Source organism: Triturus cristatus, chromosome 5_1, assembly GCF_964204655.1.
Source record: "Triturus cristatus chromosome 5_1, aTriCri1.1, whole genome shotgun sequence".
NCBI lineage: Eukaryota > Metazoa > Chordata > Amphibia > Caudata > Salamandridae > Triturus > Triturus cristatus.
Window position 1 is genome coordinate 303,191,047 of NC_140587.1, and position 21,244 is coordinate 303,212,290.

General features: G+C 41.4%; 1 long non-coding RNA gene across 3 annotated transcripts in view; it reads left to right on the top strand.

The window, feature by feature from the left end:
• LOC146830832 (uncharacterized) overlaps positions 1 to 6,964 on the top strand; it is a 388,671-nt gene extending 381,707 nt beyond the window's left edge. For 2 of the 3 annotated variants that reach the window (XR_014961489.1, XR_014961487.1), the window contains exons 3-4: positions 6,079 to 6,166; positions 6,661 to 6,964. This is a non-coding gene — a long non-coding RNA (uncharacterized LOC146830832). Of the gene's footprint in view, positions 1 to 4,115; positions 4,274 to 4,401; positions 4,464 to 6,078; positions 6,167 to 6,660 lie in introns of those variants that run through there. The other variant, XR_014961488.1, reaches the window with a different exon arrangement.
• Positions 6,965 to 21,244: the final 14,280 nt, after the last annotated feature.

Below are 21,244 nucleotides of genomic sequence, written 5' to 3' on the forward strand. Positions count from 1 at the left end.
TAAGCTGCAGACAGGTGTCCGGGGTCTGCGTCTGGGCATGCCCTACCAGTGCGCGTGGTGGTCACCGCGCCGCATGAGGGCCCTGTAGTGCGTCTGTTCCCCTGTGAGGTATATCATCAAGTTATGGGGTGCAGCCATGAACTAACCTTCAACAAACTGGGGATATATAAACTGGGGGGGGTGCACTATGTCGCGGATGACGAGTAACAGTAGTCTTGTGCCTGGGAGCTGGACCGTCGCGTGGGATGATGTTGGAGGTGGTGCGGGAAGGGGAGGGGGGGAGGAGAGTTGGAGGAGGAGGGGGGGCGGGGGCGCCGGTGACCGCCTATATGGAGGTATGATAATGGAACAGGTGTTATCTACCTCTGCGACCCGCCGGATGCCTGGTCTCCTCGTGTGTCTCCCTGGGTGGGCTCCTGGCTCGTGGAGGTCCCTGGGGGATCGATCGTTCGCGGGCCCATCACAGCTGTTGTTTCTTGTGCGAAGGAATGCATTAACATGGCCCATGGCAGGGAGGTCGGGTGTTTGCGGATCCCTTGGGCTTCCTCCGTTCTGAGTAGTGTTTCCTCCGCCTTACCCCATTTTTTGACTGCGCCTACCCATGCCGCTAGGGGGGGCCCCTCCGGTGTCTTCCAGTGCATGGCGATGCACCGTTTGGCTAGGAGAAGCACCAGGGAGGCATAACGTCTTTCTACCTTCTTGTGTTTGTGCCGCCTGTGTATACCCAGGGCGCTCGCCTCCCATGTGTACAGGTCCTGTAACCCCGTGACCGTGCGAAGAGCGGTGTGGATCGTGTGCCAGTAACTGTGAAGTGTCGGGCAATCCCAAAACATGTGTATAAACGAGGCAGCGGGCTCTAGACTTCTGGGGCAAGCAAACGCACACATATGCACATATATGTGCATATATATACATATGCATTTATATATATGTATGTGTATATATACATATATAAACATATAAAAATAATCTGCATATCTATATAAATATAAATGCATGCATACATATACATATATGCATACATATGCATGGTATGTACATGAAAGTTTGAAAAACTCTACTACAAGCAAAGTTAAAAAGCCACCTAATTACAAACAGAATTGCTTTAACTTAAACGAGGGCGAGACCTATTGCATTTTCAATGCTTGTTTACTTTGATTCCATCAAGAAGGCATTCAGATGTGTCACACATTTTCCATAAATTCTGAATGGTAGCACTATAGTTGCTCATTAGATCACTGTAGTAAAGCTACTGTTTACCAGGGAAGTCTGCTGCTGGTATTCAAAGTGCATGTTTCAGTCTGCATGTCAGAATTTTTTAATGAAATGGAAGAGGATTTGAGAAGTCAAAATGTGCCCTAATCTTTCTTTCTGCAGCACTAATCATAATTTCTATGGCAAAATGAACCCCCTCATTTTGTTCCTTTGCAAATTAAATGTTTTAAGTGTTACCACTTTATTCCAATCAAGATGGCATCAGGTGTGCCATACTTTTGTCATAAGTAAGACTGTTAGCGCTCTAGTTGTTCTTTAAAACACTCTGGGACATTCTGTCATTGGGCTATACTTGGGCTACATCTCGGTGATATTTGTGCTACATTTGGGCTCTTTTGTCTCTGGTGGCCATCTTGGGAGACTTATTTGTTTTGAAGTTTCCTCATTTCCTCATTTACAACAGTCTCCTCAGTAGGAAATACTTTCAGGTTTTTTACTTTCATTCCATCAAGAAGGCATTCAGATGTGTCACACATTTGCCATAAATTCGGAATGTTAGCACTCTAGTTGCTTATTAGATCACTGTAGTAAAGCTACTGCCCACCAGGGAAGTCTGCTGCTGGTATTGAAAGTGCATGTTTCAGTCTGCATGTCAGAGTTTTTTAATGAAATAGAAGAGGATTTGAGAAGTCACTCAAAATGTGCCCTAATTTTATTTTTTCCGCACTAATCATAATTTCTATGGCAAAATGAACCTCCTCATTGTGTTCCTTTTAAATTAAACTACTCATTCTCTACTACCCACTCGCTACTACTCACTCTCTACTACTCACTCTCTACTACTCACTCTCTACTACTCTCTCTCTACTACTCACTCTCTACTACTCTCTACTACTCACTCTACTGCTCTCTACTACTCACGCTCCACTACTCTACCACTCACTCTCTACTACTCTCTCTCTCTACTACTCCCTCTCTACTACTCACTCTACTACTCTCTCTCTACTACTCTACTACTCTCTACTACTCACTCTCTACTACTCACTCTCAACTACTCACTCTCAACTACTCACTCTCTACTACTCTCTACTACTCACTCTACTACTCTCTACCACTCACTCTCTACTGCTCTACTACTCACTCTCTACTACTCTCTACTACTCTCTCTCCACTACTCACTCTCTACTACTCACTCTACTACTCTCTCTCCACTACTCACTCTCTACTACTCGCTCTCCACTACTCTCTACTACTCACTCTACTACTCACTCTCTACTACTCTACTACTCTCTCTGCTACTCACTCTCTACTACTCACTCTACTACTCACACTCTACTACTCTACTACTCTCTCTACTACTCGCTCTCTACTACTCACTCTCTACTACTCTCTCTCTACTACACACTCTCTACTACTTGCTCTCTACTACTCCCTCTCTACTACTCACTCTACTACTCTCTCTCTACTACTCTACTACTCTCTACTACTCACTCTCTACTACTCACTCTCAACTACTCACTCTCAACTACTCACTCTCTACTACTCACTCTACTACTCTCTACCACTCACTCTCTACTGCTCTACTACTCACTCTCTACTACTCTCTACTACTCTCTACTACTCTCTCTCTACTACTCACTCTCTACTACTCACTCTACTACTCTCTCTCCACTACTCACTCTCTACTACTCGCTCTCCACTACTCTCTACTACTCACTCTACTACTCACTCTCTACTACTCTACTACTCTCTCTGCTACTCACTCTCTACTACTCTCTACTACTCACTCTACTACTCACACTCTACTACTCTACTACTCTCTCTACTACTCACTCTCTACTACTCTCTCTCTACTACACACTCTCTACTACTTGCTCTCTACTACTCACTCTCTACTACTCCCTACTACTCACTCTACAACTCACTCTCTACTACTCCACTATTCTCTACTAATCACTCTCTACTACTCACTCTGTACTACTCTCTACTACTCACTCTCTACTACTCTCTACTACTCACTCTCTACTACTCTCTCTACTACTCACTCTCTACTACTCTCTCTCTACTACTCTCTCTCTACTACTCTCTACTACTCCCTCTCTACTACTCTCTACTACTCACTCTCTACTACTCTCTCTCTACTACTCTCCACTACTCACTCTACTACTCATTCTCTACTACTCATTCTCTACTAGTCTCTCTCTCTCTGCTACTCAGTCTCCACTACTCACTCTCTACTACTCACTCTTACTCACTCTCTACTACTCACTCTACTACTCTCTACTTCTCACTCTCTACTACTCATTCTACTACTCTCTCCTACTCACTCTCTACTACTCACTCTCTACTACTCACTCTCTACTACTCACTCTCTACTACTCACTCTACTACTCTCTCTCTACTCTCTATTACTCATCCTCTACTCTCTACCTCTCTACCTCTCTCTCTACTACTCTCTACCTCTCTACCTCTCTACCGCTACACCTCTACCTCTACCTCTCTCTACACGCACACATATGCACATATTGGCATATGCATTTATATGGTTGGGTGTAAAAAAACTAGATGAATTTCCACTCTTCTTTGCATACACCAATGAGAATACTAATAAAATCCTCTACATGTTTCATAATGCATTATATTATCTGTAAACATTACAAGCTTATTATCACTAAGGTACTCTGTGCTATTGTTTGGGTTCATTTAAGGGTTCTAACATGCGAGATCGATCTCTCCTGTCAACTTTAGATTGATTTCCATCTTTGCTACGATAAACGAAAATGCCGTTGCACATTTATTGAGCCAGGTATTTGGTTTTAATAAAGTTTCTTGAAAGACGATCTTTGGTTGATGTTCTAGTGTTTCACCGGAACTAACCTTAGACGTTTTCACGTAACTAGGTCGCTCACATGACTCCCCGCTCCGGATGCACGTACAGAATTGTACGCGCGCAGGGGCAAAACCACGAGTATTTAGCTGCTGCCCTACGAATCAACATCCACCTCCAGGGCTGTAGGGACCAAGTAGGTGTTTCGGCTGGCGGTTGAACTGAAGCTAAGTGAGTACCATTTGCTTTTCTTCACAATAGAAGAGTGTCATTCCAATCGGCATTTTACTGATTAGCTGCTCTGACTAAAATCTTTTGGAGGTTATTTAATACTACTACCTCATTCTGTTTACTCTTAGATTTGCATTACGGTTCCCACCACCCTGCAGTTTCTAAGGAGCGCAACCTTTTTCGCTGTGATGTAAGCCTTGTGTTTTCTCATGTTTTATTTCCCCCCATGAATGTGGGATATATTAAGACTGCCATTGCAAACTACTATTTAGTATGTAGTTTCTTTTTTAAAAAAAACATGTTCTTCGATTTTTGATTATCTTAACTAATGTTAAGTTAAAAATTGGGTCTGCTGATAGATGAATGAACCAATATTATGGTACACTCAGATTAATAACTCACGAAGTACCATCTAAACAATAAGTCGAATGTAATCATTCAAGAGATATCAAATCTAGGATTCCGTTTCCCCTCCCCTTCCGTTGAGTGAATGTTATACTTGATTCAATTAAATTTTGTTCAAGTGAATTCAGTGAGGGGCAGTAGTGGAAACATCCCTTTCATTTTGGGATAGTCACTTTTATAAAAAGTCTTTTTTCTTTTGTTTCTTTCAGAAATCATTTTGCTTTTGGGAAATCCCTGAAGGTTCACACGTAAACCGTGAGTTGCAATATATAAGAATTACACCAGAGTATGGAAGGAGAATATGGACTGGTGCATGTTTAGAGAAAAGACGGTGTATGTGGCAAGAGGCAAACCTAGGAAATGGACTAAGGTGTGGGGTCCGTGGAATTCTTATCGCGGAGACATCTGCGCCCCTCCTCTGGCAATAGTGTTGGATGTTCCTTTGTCCCCCTAGCTGAACATTCCTAATTTGCTATGTTATGAGTATGATACAGTTTGACTTTTCCTCTGCTCCCAGGCCCCCCCCTCCTCTGTCACAGACCATTCATGATTATTATATAAAGTGGAATTTCCTGCCCCGGGGAGCACGTACTGATACTTACAATTCTTATTGCCTTGTTTGTGTGAAATGTTTATAAGTTTTAAATTGAAAGATGAAACCGTCTTTAATACTGTTATTCGAATACAACCGCTGCCTTCACTCAGAGTGCTGATGGACTAACGGGATCTTTTGATTGACATGTCTGTTTAACGGTGAAATAACACATCTCGTACTAATTAGCGGCCGGCCCAAGTGGGTGTAGGCCCATGTCTGTAACTCTTTGAAGTCAAATAAAGGTTTCTTTAAAAAAAAAAAAAAAAAAGGCCATCCCTGAGCACTCAGTGGGTGAATTTGGTGGTCCGTAGTATGTTAGGGGGGTGTCCGGCAGGTTCTTGATCCGGGGTCGGTGTCTTTGTTCGGTCCTTTCGGTCCGCAGTGTGGAACCAGGGCAAACTTTTCTAGGCACAGCTAGATGTTCAAATACACAGCGAAAAAACAGCCACACGTATTTCGTCATGCAATATAATGCACTTATGACTTCTTCAGGGCTTAAATCCCAAGAAGAAACACAAATTATTTAACCATTCTATATCTATTTGTCCTGGTTCTGCGTTGTGGATTGGAGGGATTGGGTGGGGGCGTTGGCCTTGGATCGGGAATCTGTTGGACACTTTTTTGGTATATTGTGGACTGCTGGGTTTGCCCTTGGTAAGCCTTTTTTATATTGCATACTGTTCTTTATTTGCGACCCGGTATTTCTGTATACCCTGTCTACCTACATCGTCCTTATTGACCCCCAGGGTCGGTCTTATTATTGCATGTTTTTTGCTGATGTTCTGTTCATTCTTTTCCTCTACAGAACACATGTGTCCGCCTTGACGCTTAGCTTTTGTCTGCTCTATATCGCTTTGAAGAGCCGATTTGCAAATAGTTCTGTGGATAGAAAGGTATCGCTTCCTTCTGATCACCCATATATCTCTCTTTCCGACCTTTATCTATACACCATAGTAATAAGAAATCTATTTATCTTTTGCGGTTTTTCTCACTTGCATTCTCTGTCTTACCGTATTGGCTGATTTCTTTTGCACGCTCCTATTCTCATTTCATTTCTCACTATGGGTGTATACCTATTTCTTGGTATGTAAACTTGTCCCCATATGAATAGATCCTATCTCGCAGGGTGCACCCCGTTCTCCTTTACGTTTAAGCCTCTTATTAGTTTGACTCTCTGTTATCCTATTATCACCCTAGCCTCGGGCTGTTTTTTGGACTCGAATTGTGTAAAGAAAGGAAGAGAAGAAAATATGCACATATGTATGTTTTGTTGTACATCAATCTACTGATTATAATGTATAATGTTTCTTTTTAGTACAATCTGTAAATTCTGATGATGTTTTGTGTTTTTTTGTGTTTTTCACCCTTGTTTATGATTTCATTATAGACCCGTTCTGTGTTGTCCCACACACCTTACATCGTCGTTGCCCTGATGAAGGTGTAGTTTACACCGAAACGTGCGTTGGCTCCTGCCCTTGTGGGCCCATTTGAAAGAACTTATCTACCCCCACTAAATGGGACTGTATTAGCCCGTTTCGAACTGGATGCGACTTTTAATGTGCGGATAATAATTGTATATATAAAGTGTCTATTTGCATTTGTTTTGTCACAAATATGAACGTGTTGTTTGAATGAGAGTGTGTTTGTTTGTGTCTCTGTGTGGGACTGTGCATTTATAGCTATAATTAACGGCTCATTATAATGTTTATCATTTTGGTTAAGACCATTATCACAACATTGTTGTTTCAATAAAATATGTTTCTTTTTATTTTCTTTGCTCTCTTGATTCCTTTGAGCCTGCCCCGGCCCGGGGCCTATTTCCATCTAATTTGACCCACCCTTGGGCTTAACGATATTAGCTCAGTGTAGACAGTGGGGCCTGTTCTCTCTGAAGGTTTGCCTGTTGAGTGCTCTGGGATGGTTTTTGAAGATTTATGTGACAATCATGCTGGCTTCGTGAAGTGCGTGATGGAGGCTATACAATGTTGTTGTTTTTGTAGCACACAATAGAATGTAAATGTCTTTAAAAAAAAAAAAAAAGAATTACACCAGAGGTTAGGGTAAGCCTTAGCGTGCTTATACCGCCATGGTGTTATCTGGTCCTGACGAAAGCTTCGACAACATCATCATGGAAGCTGAAACATGTTGACCGCATTTTTTCAGGATGTATCTGGTCAACTAATTACCAGTTAGCGACATCCATTTCACTTTATTTTAATTGGTGCCATTCCTTACCTACCATTAAAAACTTTTCTTGGGATTGAGAAAAGGCCCCATTTTAAATCACCCTGTTCCTCACCTGAGGTTATAAGATACAATCTGCTCCGCTATAATAAAAGCGTTGTAGCACACCAGGAATACACGTCGTATTCCTGGTGGGGACCCCATGATGAAGCATGTCACCGACTAGGTCGGTGAGTGAGGGTTCCATTCTTTCACCTTGAGTGACTTCTTCCCACTTTTGCATGCGGAGACACTCTTTTGTTGTTTGATTATAGATAGTTAGGGGGACTAAGAGTGGTTCTTCGCTGATGCCCTTGCCCTCTCTCGCTTTTTGTTTTGTAATATATATATATATATATACATACAGGTCTACGAGATATAATCCAATGGAGGCAGTTCCAGCTCGTGCCTTGAATGAAGAACCTGGATGGTTTAGTTTGCTGAGTGTGCGCTTCCAACAGCTTGCGGGCAATATTGGTGTAAAATAAATAACGCGGCAGCCCTGTCGCGGGAAGCAGCACCGTCCTTGAATTAAATGAGGGGGCCGTGTTCGGTACTGGACCCGGACTTGAATACGGTTCAGCAAACTAAGGCAAAAAACAGCTTGCACTGCTTTCTGGAGCCCACTATGGGTGAACAATGCTTTTTTAAAACTGTGACATCGTGGCAGTACCTACTATAGGTGATACACTGTTCTGGACTGAACTACTTAATCCATCATGCACTGCGAGCACTGAGCAAGTCCCACTGTGGGCGTGGCATGAATCCAGCTGAAGTAAATCAACCAGAATTGACTGCACGAGTCATTTTAAAAGCGACCTCTGAAGATAGGCACAAGCCTTGAAACGCGTCAGGTCTACGAGATATAATCCAATGGAAGCAGTTCCAGCTCCTGCCTTGAATGAAGAACCTGGATGGTTTAGTTTGCTGAGTGTGCGCTTCCAACAGCTTGCGGGCAACATTGGTGTAAAATATACATACATATATAAACATATATATAATCTGCATATCTATATAAATACAAATATAAATGCATGCATACATATACAGATATGCATGTTATGTACATGAAATTTTGAAAAACACTAATAAAAGCAAAGCTAAAAAGCCACCTAATTCCAAACAGAATTGCTTTAACTTAAACGAGGGCGAGACCTATTGCATTTTCAATGCTCGTTTACTTTAGTTCCATCAAGAAAGCATTCAGATGTGACACATTTGCCATAAATTCTGAATGGTAGCACTCTAGTTCCTCATTAGATCACTGTAGTAAAGCTATTGCTCACCAGGGAAGTCTGCTGCTGGTATTCAAAGTGCATGTTTCAGTCTGCATGTCAGAACTTTTTAATGAGATAGAAGAGGATTTGAGAAGTCAAAATGTGCCCTCATTTTTCTTTCTGCAGCACTAATCATAATTTCTATGGCAAAATGAACCCCCTCATTTTGTTCCTTTGCAAATTAAATGTTTTAAGTGTTACCACTTTATTCCAATCAAGATGGCTTCAGGTGTGCCATATATTTGTCATAAGTAAGACTGTTAGCGCGCTAGTTGTTCTTTAAAACACTCTGGGATTTCTGTCATTGGGCTATTCTTGGGCTACATCTTGGTGATATTTGTCCTACATTTGGGCTCTTTTGTCTCTGGTGGCCATCTTGGGAGACTTGTTATGAAGTTTCCTAATTTCCTCATTTACTACAGTCTCCTCAGTAGGTATACTGTCAGTTTTTTACTTTGATTCAATGAAGAAGGCATTCAGATGTGTCACACATTTGCCATAAATTCAGAATGTTAGCACTGTAGTTGCTTATTAGATCACTGTAGTAAAGCTACTGCTCACCAGGGAAGTCTGCTGCTGGTATTGAAAGTGCATGTTTCAGTCTGCATGTCAGAATTATTTAATGAAATAGAAGAGGATTTGAGAAGTCACTCAAAATGTGCCCTAATTTTTCTTTCTGCAGCACTAATCATACATTCTATGGCAAAATGAACCCCCTCATGTTGTTCCTTTTTAAATTAAATGTTTTAAGAGTTACCACTTTATTCCAATCAAGATGGCTTCAGGTGTGCCATACGTTTATCATTATTAAATTATGATTAGTGCTGAAGAAAGAAAAATTAGGGCACATTTTGAGTGACTTCTCAAATCCTCTTCTATTTCATAAAAAAATTCTGATATGCAGACTGAAACATGCACTTTTAATACCAGCAGCAGACTTCCGTGGTGGGCAGTAGCTTTACTACAGTGATCTAATGAGCAACTAGAGTGCTAACATTCAGAATTTATGGCAAATGTGTGACATATCTGAATACCTTCTTGATGGAATAAAAGTAAAAAACTAAAGCATTTCCTACTGAGGAGACTGCAGTAAATGAGGAAATTAGGAAACTTCATAATAAATAAATCTCCCAAGATGGCCACCAGAGACAAAAGAGCCCAAATCCAGCACAAATATCACCCAGATGTAGCCCAATGACAGAAGTGTGCAAAACACTTATTTTTTGTGTATTTGCAGTTTTATATAGTGCAGACTTGTCAGGTATTGGAGTGCTTTACATGAGCATTGGTTACATCACACAAGATCAAATTCATTTAGGTTGTAGACATGGGGAGATTAAGTGATTTGACCAGAATCACAGAATGTTGAGCTGAAGCAGAAACTCCAACCTGGCTCCCCAGTTGCAAAGTCTGCAGCTCTGGAAGTAACACCACATCCTCTCCCCTAGGTGCAACATTTAATCAAGTGGTCAACTGGATAAAAAAACATAAAGATTACAAATAATTTAAAAGTTCTTTGTCGCTATTTGAAAACTCAGAAAATACGTCCTCATTTTAGTTTTTTAGAGCACTAACCATAATTCTGATGCAAATAAGACCCTCTCATATATGTAATTTCTAAAGGAAATGCTCTAGGTATTACAGTTTTGATTACATCAAGATGACGTCAGGCGTTCCACACTTTTGTAATAAATATAGAATGTTAGCAATCTAGTTGTTCATTGGGATACTGTTGAGAGGCAGAGGTCAGGGGCACGGACTCTGAAAATTGAAGGCAGGTAGGAGAGTGCAGAGGCAACAATTTGACCACACTGGGCAGGCAGGAAGGGCAGTGGCAGCACAACAGACTATGGAGGGCAGTGGAAAGAGGGGCAGGGGCAACAAACCAACAATACAGGACTGGCAAGAGAGGCTGTGGCAATATAAAAGACCATTGTGGGCAGAAGGAAGAGGCAGCGGTAGTACAACCATACATGCCAACAGACCCGTTTCAGCCAGGAAACGTCCAATGTTTTTAAGCTCAAATGGGCTTTATTTGATCTGTCTCCTGTCTACAATCTCCTCGTTTTCAATGTAACTCAAAGGGGAAAATCAATACCCCAGTTTTTTTTCAAAATCTCCCTCTTACCAAGTTCAAAATGTTCGCAAGTATGATACATTGGATCATGGTAGGCAGGAGGAATTGGGGTAAGGACATGGACTCGGATAACAGAGGACAGGAGGGACATGGAGAGGTGCACCAAACTGACCCTAAAGGGCAGGCATCAGGGTCTGCATCAACACAATACACCACACAGGGCATGCGGGACGGGAGTGCAGCACAACAATCCATAGAAAGCAATAGGGAGGGGACAGGACCATGCACATGGACAACAGAGAACAGAGGGGAAAGAGGCAATGGTAGCTAGCTGACCATAATGGACAGACAGGAGAAAACGCTGCAGCATAACAGACCATAAAGGGCAGGAGGGACGGATCAGGGGCATTACAATGGAACAGACAAGCCAGGAGGGAGGGAATAGGGGTCTGCACATGGAAACAGAGAGCTGGGGGAAAGAGGGAAGGGCAGGAGCAGCAAGATGACCATGGAGGTCAGGCAGGATGGGCACTAGAAACAAGACACACCATGGAGAGCAACAATGAGACTATGAGTCATACACACAGACCATGGAGGGAAGGTGGGAGGGGGTCAGGGGCAGCTAGCTGATCACACAGGGAAGGTGGGAGGGGCCATGGCAGCACAGAATACCATGCATGGCAAGCGGGAGGGTTAGTGGCAGCACAATGGCTATGATGGGCAAGAAGGAGGGTGCAGGGGCATGCACAAAGGACCATGGAGGATAGAAGGGAGGGTCAGGACCTGGGCACAGACAAGAGAGTTCAGGGGAAGGGGCCTCACAACAGACCGCACGGGGCAGGCAGGAGGAGCAGTTAAAGCACAACAGACCAGGGAGGGCAGAAGGGTGTGGCAGTAAAATGGACCATGGAGGACAGGAGGAAGGGGATAGGGGCATGGCATGTGGACAGGCAGGGTGGAGGTGGCAGGGACAGGTTACAGTCATCTGACAATGATAGACAGGTGGGAGGGGAGTGGCAGCTCAACAGAACACTCAGAGTAGATAGGAGTGGCAGGTCCATGGAACATGGTGGGCAAAAAGGATGGAGCAGGGGCATGCACAAAGACATTGGAGGGCAGGGGGAAGGAGAATAGGGGCAGCAAGATAAGCACAGAGGCTAAGCAGGAGGTCAATAATGGGTCATATAATTGGGCAATGGAGGACAGGAGGAGTGGACTGGTACATCATGCTATATTGAGGGCAGTGGCAGCACATCAGACCATGCATGGCAGGAGGGAGGAGGCTAGTCCATGGATTCAGACAACAGAGGATAGGGAGGAGGTGGATGGGGCAGCAAGCTAACTGTTCAGAGAAGGTGGGTATTAGGAACTTTATTGTTTTTAAAATGTGTCTGTGCGAACTACTTAAAATATGAACAAGTATGCAGCATAATCTCACTTTTATTCAGGAAGAAGAGGACGTTTGTGACTGTGACTCCGGGCTCACTTGGCAGAAACACCCCCTGACCCTCCACCCCCCATCGCAAAATGTAATGCCCGTGAAAAGGGTAGGTGGACGCAGTGTTATATAGAACATAGTCCTGAGAGCACGATTGAAAATGAAAACTAGATATAGTATATGGTATAAACTATGCACCAAAAAGTGTGATATAAGATGAACCGGGGCGTGAAATATAATATGCAATACATTGTGCGCAATGACAGATTCATTGGAGAGCGCGAGATAGCACAGGCACTAGTACGTGCTATGCGATATGCGCCTTGGAGTGTAATATGCACAGGGCAGTGTTGTGTAACCTAACTAGTCTCTAAAGTTGTAATATAAAATATGTGCTGGGGAGTGTAACGTTGCATATGCACTGTGACAAAGATATGGATCCCAGATTGTAATATGTATGGCATAGCGCTGTGCGTTATAACATAGGCATCGAGGAAGGCACGTTAGATGGGGCAATGTAACCCGTGCGAAGGCAAGTGTGACATGACATATTCATGGGGTGGTGTTACAGTGCACATGGGCTAGAGAGTGTCATTGCATACGCACTAGCTGGTGGAATACAACACAGAGGTGTGTGGCACTTGGCGGGCACTGGTGGGTGTAACACAGCATTGGGCTCAGCCAGGAACACGCTGTGACTCTCAAGTGAGGTTCGTCTCCTTTCCAGAGAGTAAAATAAAAAGTATTACACATCCGGCGGTGGATGTGTGTTTTATTAACCGTGAGGGGGGTTTCTTGCATAGTTTGGTCGTATTTTTGTCGAATCCCCTTTGAATGGCTTGGTGTGCGTGTGTATTAAATGTGCCCGTCAATAGCTACCCATGTTTGTATAAATAAACGACAAGGGTGTCTACTTGGAGAGTACCCACCAGCCGGGATTAGGCATGGTAGGGCGTCAGACACGTCAGAGCTTCACTAGCGGTGTAAATACATTCCACGTGGATTCATTGTATGCATAGTTGTCTTTTAATGAATATCACGCAAATCGTCATGATGATAGGTACATACGGTTTGTCCAGCATGACCTAGGTGTTTCTATAAATATATGTATTTTTTAAATAAGTGGCCTGAGGAGGGGGGCAACGCAGCCCCCCTCCTAAAGATTTTTTTTTTTAAAAAGGCCATGACCTGGGGGTTGGTGTCGCCGGGGCTGATTATGGCCTTGGGAGGGCCAAATTTATTTTTTTCAACAATGGGGGAATGGGGTCCCCAGGGCCAATAAATTAGAAAAAGAAGGGGGGCCACACAGCCCTCCTTCTTAAAAAAATAAAATAAATAAAAGACCGGCATCGTGCCGGAGGCCACGCCCCCTCCTTGCAGCACTCTGAAAACGCGCCCCCTGGCCAGTTGTAAGTTGGGGAATTAATTCCCCTTCAATACTGAGGGTCCCTGAGTGCCAACTAGTCCAACAGGTATCTCCAGTATGCGCCAGGGAGCTGCGTTGCAGACAGGTGTTCTGAGGCCACACCCCTTTTTACACCTCTATGCAACGCAGCTCTGTGGCGCTTACTGGAGGTACCTAGTGGGCTAGTTTGACCCTAGGGACCCTTAGGATTCAAGGGGACTTAATCTCTCAACTTAGAACGGCCACAGGGCGCGTTTACACAGTGGTGAAGGGAGGGGACCGGGCCTGAGGTGACGTGTGCAAACACGCCCTGTGGTGCGTTTTAAGAGGTAGTTTTAATCCCCTGCCCTATTATATACTAGGGGATTACAGAGGAGGTCATGCTAATCACAGGGGGACCCCAACGCATAGTGTTCCCTAGTGTATGTAGGTGTTTTCACTGTATTCTGAGTGTCTTTTAACATAGCACTGGCTCTATGACTGGTTAGTCAGACTCAGTTACCACCAGTATCCGTCTGAAAAAGTGGAGGGTACAGGATGATTTTGCAACAAGGCTTCTTTCTGCTCTTCTGTTTGTTCTTTCTGCACGTTATCCTTCTTCCTGAACTTTTCTTCATCTTTGAGGACTGCTGTTGCTTCTTCGCGCATTTCTTTTTTTTCTTTCTGTGCGTTTTTTCTTCTTTCTTCACATGTCCTATCTCTGTAGGCATAGTTAGAAATTAGCATTTAAAAAACCTATGAAATTCACTGAAAAAAACATAGGTTTCAGGCACGTTATAGTTAGGAATTAGCATTTAAAAAACCTTAGAAATTCACTCAAAAACCATAGGTTTCAGGGGCGTTATAGTTAGCTGGACTTTTCACTCGTACAAAACCATTGAAATTCCCCCGTTTAGTTAGTTCAGCTAACTATAACTCGCGCGCCAGCAATGCACTGCTGATGACGTCACATATTACATCACTCAAGACATGGTCAGTGACATCACTCATGATATCACTGATGACATCTCAAATGACATCACTGATGACATCATCCTTGTGATAGAGTGGCAGACCTCCTCTCCCCCTAATATAACCTTAGATACACACATTCAAAAATAGAAACTACAATGTTCAAAATAATGGACATACCAATACCAGTTACAACAACCTATTCAGTAGTTATAAGATCCACATACACATCCAATCATTCACCAACAGTCCTATCCAGTCACTCATACATGTACTCACTCATCATATGTACTCATACACCTATACATCCTGTTACACAACGCCACTCATCCATAGAGTTACTCACACACAGTCACTCTTGCTAATAAAGAATCAAACATCCATTTACTTGCATATACAGTTATACACACACCACCACACTTACCTCTACAGAAACCTACACATACTTAGTCTTTTAAACAATCACTTATAGAAACACATACTTATTCATACATGAACTCTTTCAATCTCTCACATACTCACTTATATACACCAATAGTCACATATACTAGTTTAAAACATATGTAGTTACTCATAGATACACTATTGAGACAGTCATTCACTCACTAACACACCCATGCACACACTCATCCACCCATACAGTCCTGCACACATGCTGTCTTCAACACATACAAACAGTGAGTTACTCATTTATGCAGCTATGCACCACGTAATACCCCCCACCAAACCATACAGACACTCATACTGATACTCAAAAAACCAACTAATAACCTATATAGACACTCATGTAGCTACTCACCAACCCATGCAGCCACTTATACACAAAGTGAGAGACTGATATAGATATTTACATATTTAAACATTACTCACTAAGCCAGGTATTCACTAAGATACACTTAATCAGTCAGTTATACAATCAATTTTTCAAAAACAAATCATCCATTTAGACACTTATATAGCCATTTATTCTTCCATCGACCTTGAGATATACATATATAAAACATATGTAATTTTCAGAAAAACACACATTCACTGGATGATGTCATCAGTGATGTCATGAGTGATGTCACTGACCATGTCATGAGTGATGTAATATGTGATGTCATCAGCAGTGCATTGCTGGCGCGCGAGTTATAGTTAGCTGAACTAACTATAACGGGGGAATTTCAATGGTTTTGTACGAGTGAAAAGTCCAGCTAACTATAACGCCCCTGAAACCTATGTTTTTTTCAGTGAATATATATATATATATATATTCACCACAAGCTTTTGAGATTCCAAAAGAAATCCAGGACACTCAGGAGTGTATATTTCAAGATTTAATGGGCAAGGTAGCGCCTCACCAACGCGTTTCGCTTTGTAGCTTTGTCACAGTGTGGCTAACGCTTTACAATCCCCAGTATTTACGTCCAACTTAGTTCAATAACCCTGAAAAAGGACTTCAAAAGTAAATGCGCTTGCAATTGCAAGCGGAAGTGCCATGTTTACATACTGTTTAGTTCGAAATAAAGTTCCACAGTGTCTTTATAATACACAATATGAGAACATAAAGATTATCTGTGATTTGTCAAATTGATACAATATCACTTAATATGCATATATATTTTTAAATTTATAAAAATATACCTATTAAATATTCTTTATATGCAAACATTAATGACAGCAGACTGTATAACCTCATTGTGCTCTAAGAAAGAAATTCTGATAAACAAAAAAGTATTGTACTAAATGATGATGCACAAAAGGTCCTCAATTCTTATAATACCAATGTACTTTAAGGAAACATGCCCCAGTGGGCTAAGTGCAAAACAATACCTGTCTAAGCATCAAGATAATGCTGAAAAGGTCTTGCCCAAGTGGGCCAGAATCCCATTACATGAACACAAAAAAAATCCAACCAGTTCCATTAATAAACGTTTGTATCACAAACAACTTTTCAAGATTCTCATGTGGACAATCTGGCGTGAATCTTTCTTATTTGCATATACTTTTGCATATACCTTTGAAAAAGGGAAAAAGAAAAATGTTTTATGTAAATATAAATCTCATATTGTTGCAGCAAACCAACTAATTGCATCATTAATCCATTACTGCTTCACAAATCTTGATTAAAATTGCTGTTATACAGCAGAAACCTCTAACACCTACAATTTCCACAATTTATAAATGTACAGCCATTTCTTCACTAGAATTCAGTCCTTCAGGCATCATGGTGTCAAAGTCGATAATATACCTTGACTCCATACATCTTAACTGACGCTCTCTGTCACCGCCTCTCTGTGCGATTGCATCTAAAATCACATAAGATAATAGTTTTTCATTTTGATTGTGTGTATTAAAAAGTGACGAGCTACAGGATATTGTACATCATGCTTTCTAATTGCACGTAAATGCTCCAAAACTCTTTTCTTTGCTTGATGTACTGTGCAACCTATGTAGAATTTCCCACATGGGCAACTTAAACAGTAAACCCAGTAGTCAGTTTCACAAGTAAAATTCCCTTTGATGATAAACTCTCTTTTAGTTTTAGGTAGTCTTGATATTTTGCAGTCTGAACTGTTAGCACACGCCTTACATCGCTTGCATCTCTTAAAACCTGTGTAACACTTGGAATGACTTAGTTCTGTAGCAGCTACTGCATTATTACATAAATCATCCTTCAGTGATCTACTTCTGCAAAAAGTTATCTGTGGTGTATCATTGAGATATCTGCTTAGAATTGGATCACTTTTTAAGATATGCCAATTTTTATTGAACAGTTGTCTGATCTTAAATGCGCTGTTTGAAAAAGTGGTTATAAACCTAACGTAATCAGTCTGTTCTAGTGGTGCTGGTTTAGGTCGTAATAAATCTGATCTAATCAGTGCATCTGCCTTGGATATAGCCTGTTTGATGGGTTTTTCGCTATAATCTCGTTGTTTGAATCTTTTACTCATTATTATTTTTTCTTCTTTATATTCTTCTGTTGTACTGAAATTCCGTTTAGCTCTATTTAGCTCTCCATATGGAATACTATGGATCAAGCTAGATGGATGAGCACTCTGAGCATTTAGGAGACTACTACCAGCTGTTTGTTTTCTGTGCAATTTAGTAACTAATGTTCTGTTTAGTACTGATACTTCCACATCCAGAAACACAATACTAGAATGACTTATGTGAGAGGTGAAATGTAAATTCTTATCATTGTTATTTAGGGAGTCTATGAACAGATTAGCCGACATTTCATCACCTCTCCAAATCAAGAATATGTCGTCTATAAATCTTGTCCATTTAACAATGTTATCTCCCTGAGTCTCCCAACATTGGGACACTTGCTCCTCCCACCAGCCCATGTATAGATTCGCATAACTGGGGGGCGAAGCAGGTGCCCATCGCTGTCCCTTGAATTTGTTTGTATGTGTTTTGATTGAATAGGAAATAGTTATTTGTCAAACAGTACCTTATCATGTCCAACACCATTTCAGTGTGTAAGAACAGTGAAATTGGCCTAGCTCTCAGAAAACGTCTTATGGCTTGGATCCCCAGGTCATGTGGTATGCTGGTATAAAGGCTAGTTACGTCCAAGGTAACTAACAAAAAGTTTTCCTCCCAAACTACACCATCAATTAGTGTGAGAAAATGAGTTGTATCCTTAAAATATGCTGGTAAAGCACTGACAAAAGGTCTCAGATAATGATCAATGAACTTGGATGCAATTTCCAGTTGAGAACCCATCGAAGACACTATGGGTCTGCCTGGAGGTTTTTCACGATGTTTGTGCAACTTGGGGAGCAAATATAGAATAGGTAATCTAGGGTGTTTACAATACAGACTGCGAAACTCCTCCCATTCTAGTAAACCCTGATCTTTCCAGTTTACCAGCATTTCATTATATTTGGAATACGAAGCTAATACTGCTGATTAATTGCTCAACACATAACATGAAGTATCGCTCAATTGTCTTAAACCCTCATTCAGATATTCCGTCTTGCTCCACACCACCACATTGCCACCTTTATCAGAACATCTGATAATAATGGAGCTGTCATTTCGTAGATCTTCAATTGCTTTAAATTGTTTATGATTTCAATTACATCTAGCCCTACCATCCACTTGAAATCTAATTTTCTTTAATTCTTTGGTTACACTCTTTTCAAACACTGCTAGGTTTAATACATCCAAATTACTAACAGGGTCTTCATGATGTACTATATTTTCATTAAGCTGTGCCAAGGTGTGTAAAGTTTCAATGTCTGAAATACATAATGCCTCAGAGCACGAATTTTGAATACTTTTCTGCCTTGCGAAGGCTTGAGTATAAAACCATTTTTTTAACTTAAGTTTTCTCAGAAAACAAAAAATGTCAATGCGAGTCTGTACGTAACCCAAATGCCTAGATGGACAAAAAGACAATCCCAATGAAAATAAATTGATATCTAAAATTGATAGCTTACGGTCCGATAAATTGACCACGTTCATTTTGAACCCTTCTTCGCTCGTGTTGACCAAGCTACTGATTTGTTTGGCTCTCCTTTTTCTTCTCCTTGACCTTGCTTCTTTGTTCCTGCGGTTCCTCCTCGCCCTCTGATTTTTCCTCGTGTGCCACGTCCTCAGCCCCGCCGAAAATCCTGGTCCCCTTGTGTTTGGTTTAATTTTGCTCTAGTCATCATCTGGAATTGTTTTAAGAAGTTGTCTTTTCCTGCACTGCTGTCTTGTGCACTTTGTGCCAGGGTTTCTCCTGACACATCAGAAACGTTACTATCTGATACATCACTCTCTCCTGTGAGTTCTTCTCTGGTTGTTCTCTCACCAATCACATTAGATTTTGGGATTGTGGCCTCATTGAATAAGTGATCGTACTTCTTATGGAACGTTAGAGTTCTGCCTGCCTGATAGTCTTTAAAATCTCTAATGAACTTTCGTTGCTTCTTACTTGTGATTTCTTCTTCCAGCTTAATTAATTTGAGTTGAACTTTGGCCATGAAATCTTCAAAAGCTTCCTTTGAAATTAATTTCAATGGTTCTTCGCTTGCTTTATCAATTTCCTTGAAGATTTCTGCACGGTCTTTAAGGGCATATTTAATGAGGATCCGCATCATGACTGTGGAACATTCTTTGGAGTTCCCAGCCCACTCGTCTAGCATTTCCGGGTCCGGATTTTCATGAGTTGGGACTGTATAAATACAAAGTCCTCTTGGTACACGGCCAACATCAATGTACTTCTGAAGGGATTCAGCTTCCCACCATTTAGAGAGTTCTTTTTTATGGAGTTTTTCTAATTTGTCATATAGGGTTTGAATCTGTACCTCTTGATTAATGAAGATGTGTTCTTGACTCTGTGGACCTGCACCAGCATCTCCTTCTGTCATTTGGGTGAAGAACAGCTTGTTTGAGGTTTCTTTCCTTATTGCTTCTATGAGGGAAGCCATTCTTAAAATTGCTCCTTGATCCAAAAAATCTTTTAAGCACTCCTGTGCCAGCTGACTAGCTTGTCAACTTACAGCCCACAGGCTCCACTCCGCTTATCCCACTCTTTGCGATCGCTCAAGCTGCCGCGTAACCCGCTGGGTCGAGTACACCTCCGTGACTCCTCCCACCGGTCGCGTTGAGCTATTCTCGATCGCTAATGCAAATAAAGTTAAGAAAGTGCACGTTACCGCTTGTGCGGTCTTTCACGATGTTTCGATGTTTCTATAAACAGAACATTAGTTACTAAATTGCACAGAAAACAAACAGCTGGTAATAGTCTCCTAAATGCTCAGAGTGCTCATCCATCTAGCTTGATCCATAGTATTCCATATGGAGAGCTAATTAGAGCTAAACGGAATTGCAGTACAACAGAAGAATATGAAGAAGAAAAAATAAAAATGAGTAAAAGATTCAAACAATGAGGTTATAGCGAATAAAACCATCAAACAGGTTATATCCAAGGCAGATGCACTGATTAGATCAGATTTATTACGACCTAAACCAGCACCACTAGAACAGACTGATTACGTTAGGTTTATAACCACTTTTTCAAACAGCGCATTTAAGATCAGACAACTGTTCAATAAAAATTGGCATATCTTAAAAAGTGATCTAATTCTAAGCAGATATCTCAATGATACACCACAGATAACTTTTCGCAGAAGTAGATCACTGAAGGATGATTTATGTAATAATGCAGTAGCTGCTACAGAACTAAGTCATTCCAAGTGTTACACAGGTTTTAAGAGATGCAAGCGATGTAAGGCGTGTGCTAACAGTTCAGACTGCAAAATATTAAGACTACCTAAAACTAAAAGAGAGTTTGTCATCAAAGTGAATTTTACTTGTGAAACTGAGTACTGGGTTTACTGTTTTAGTTGCCCATGTGAGAAATTCTATATAGGTAGCACGGTACATCGAGCAAAGAAAAGAGTTTTGGAGCATTTACGTGCAATTAGAAAGCATGATGTACAATATCCTGTAGCTCGTCACTTTTTTAATACACACAATCAAAATGAAAAACTATTATCTTATGTGATTTTAGATGCAATCGCACGACAAGAGAGACGCGGTGACAGAGAGTGTCAGTTTAGATGTATGGAGTCAAGGTGTATTATCGACTTTGACACCATGATGCCTGAAGGACTGAAT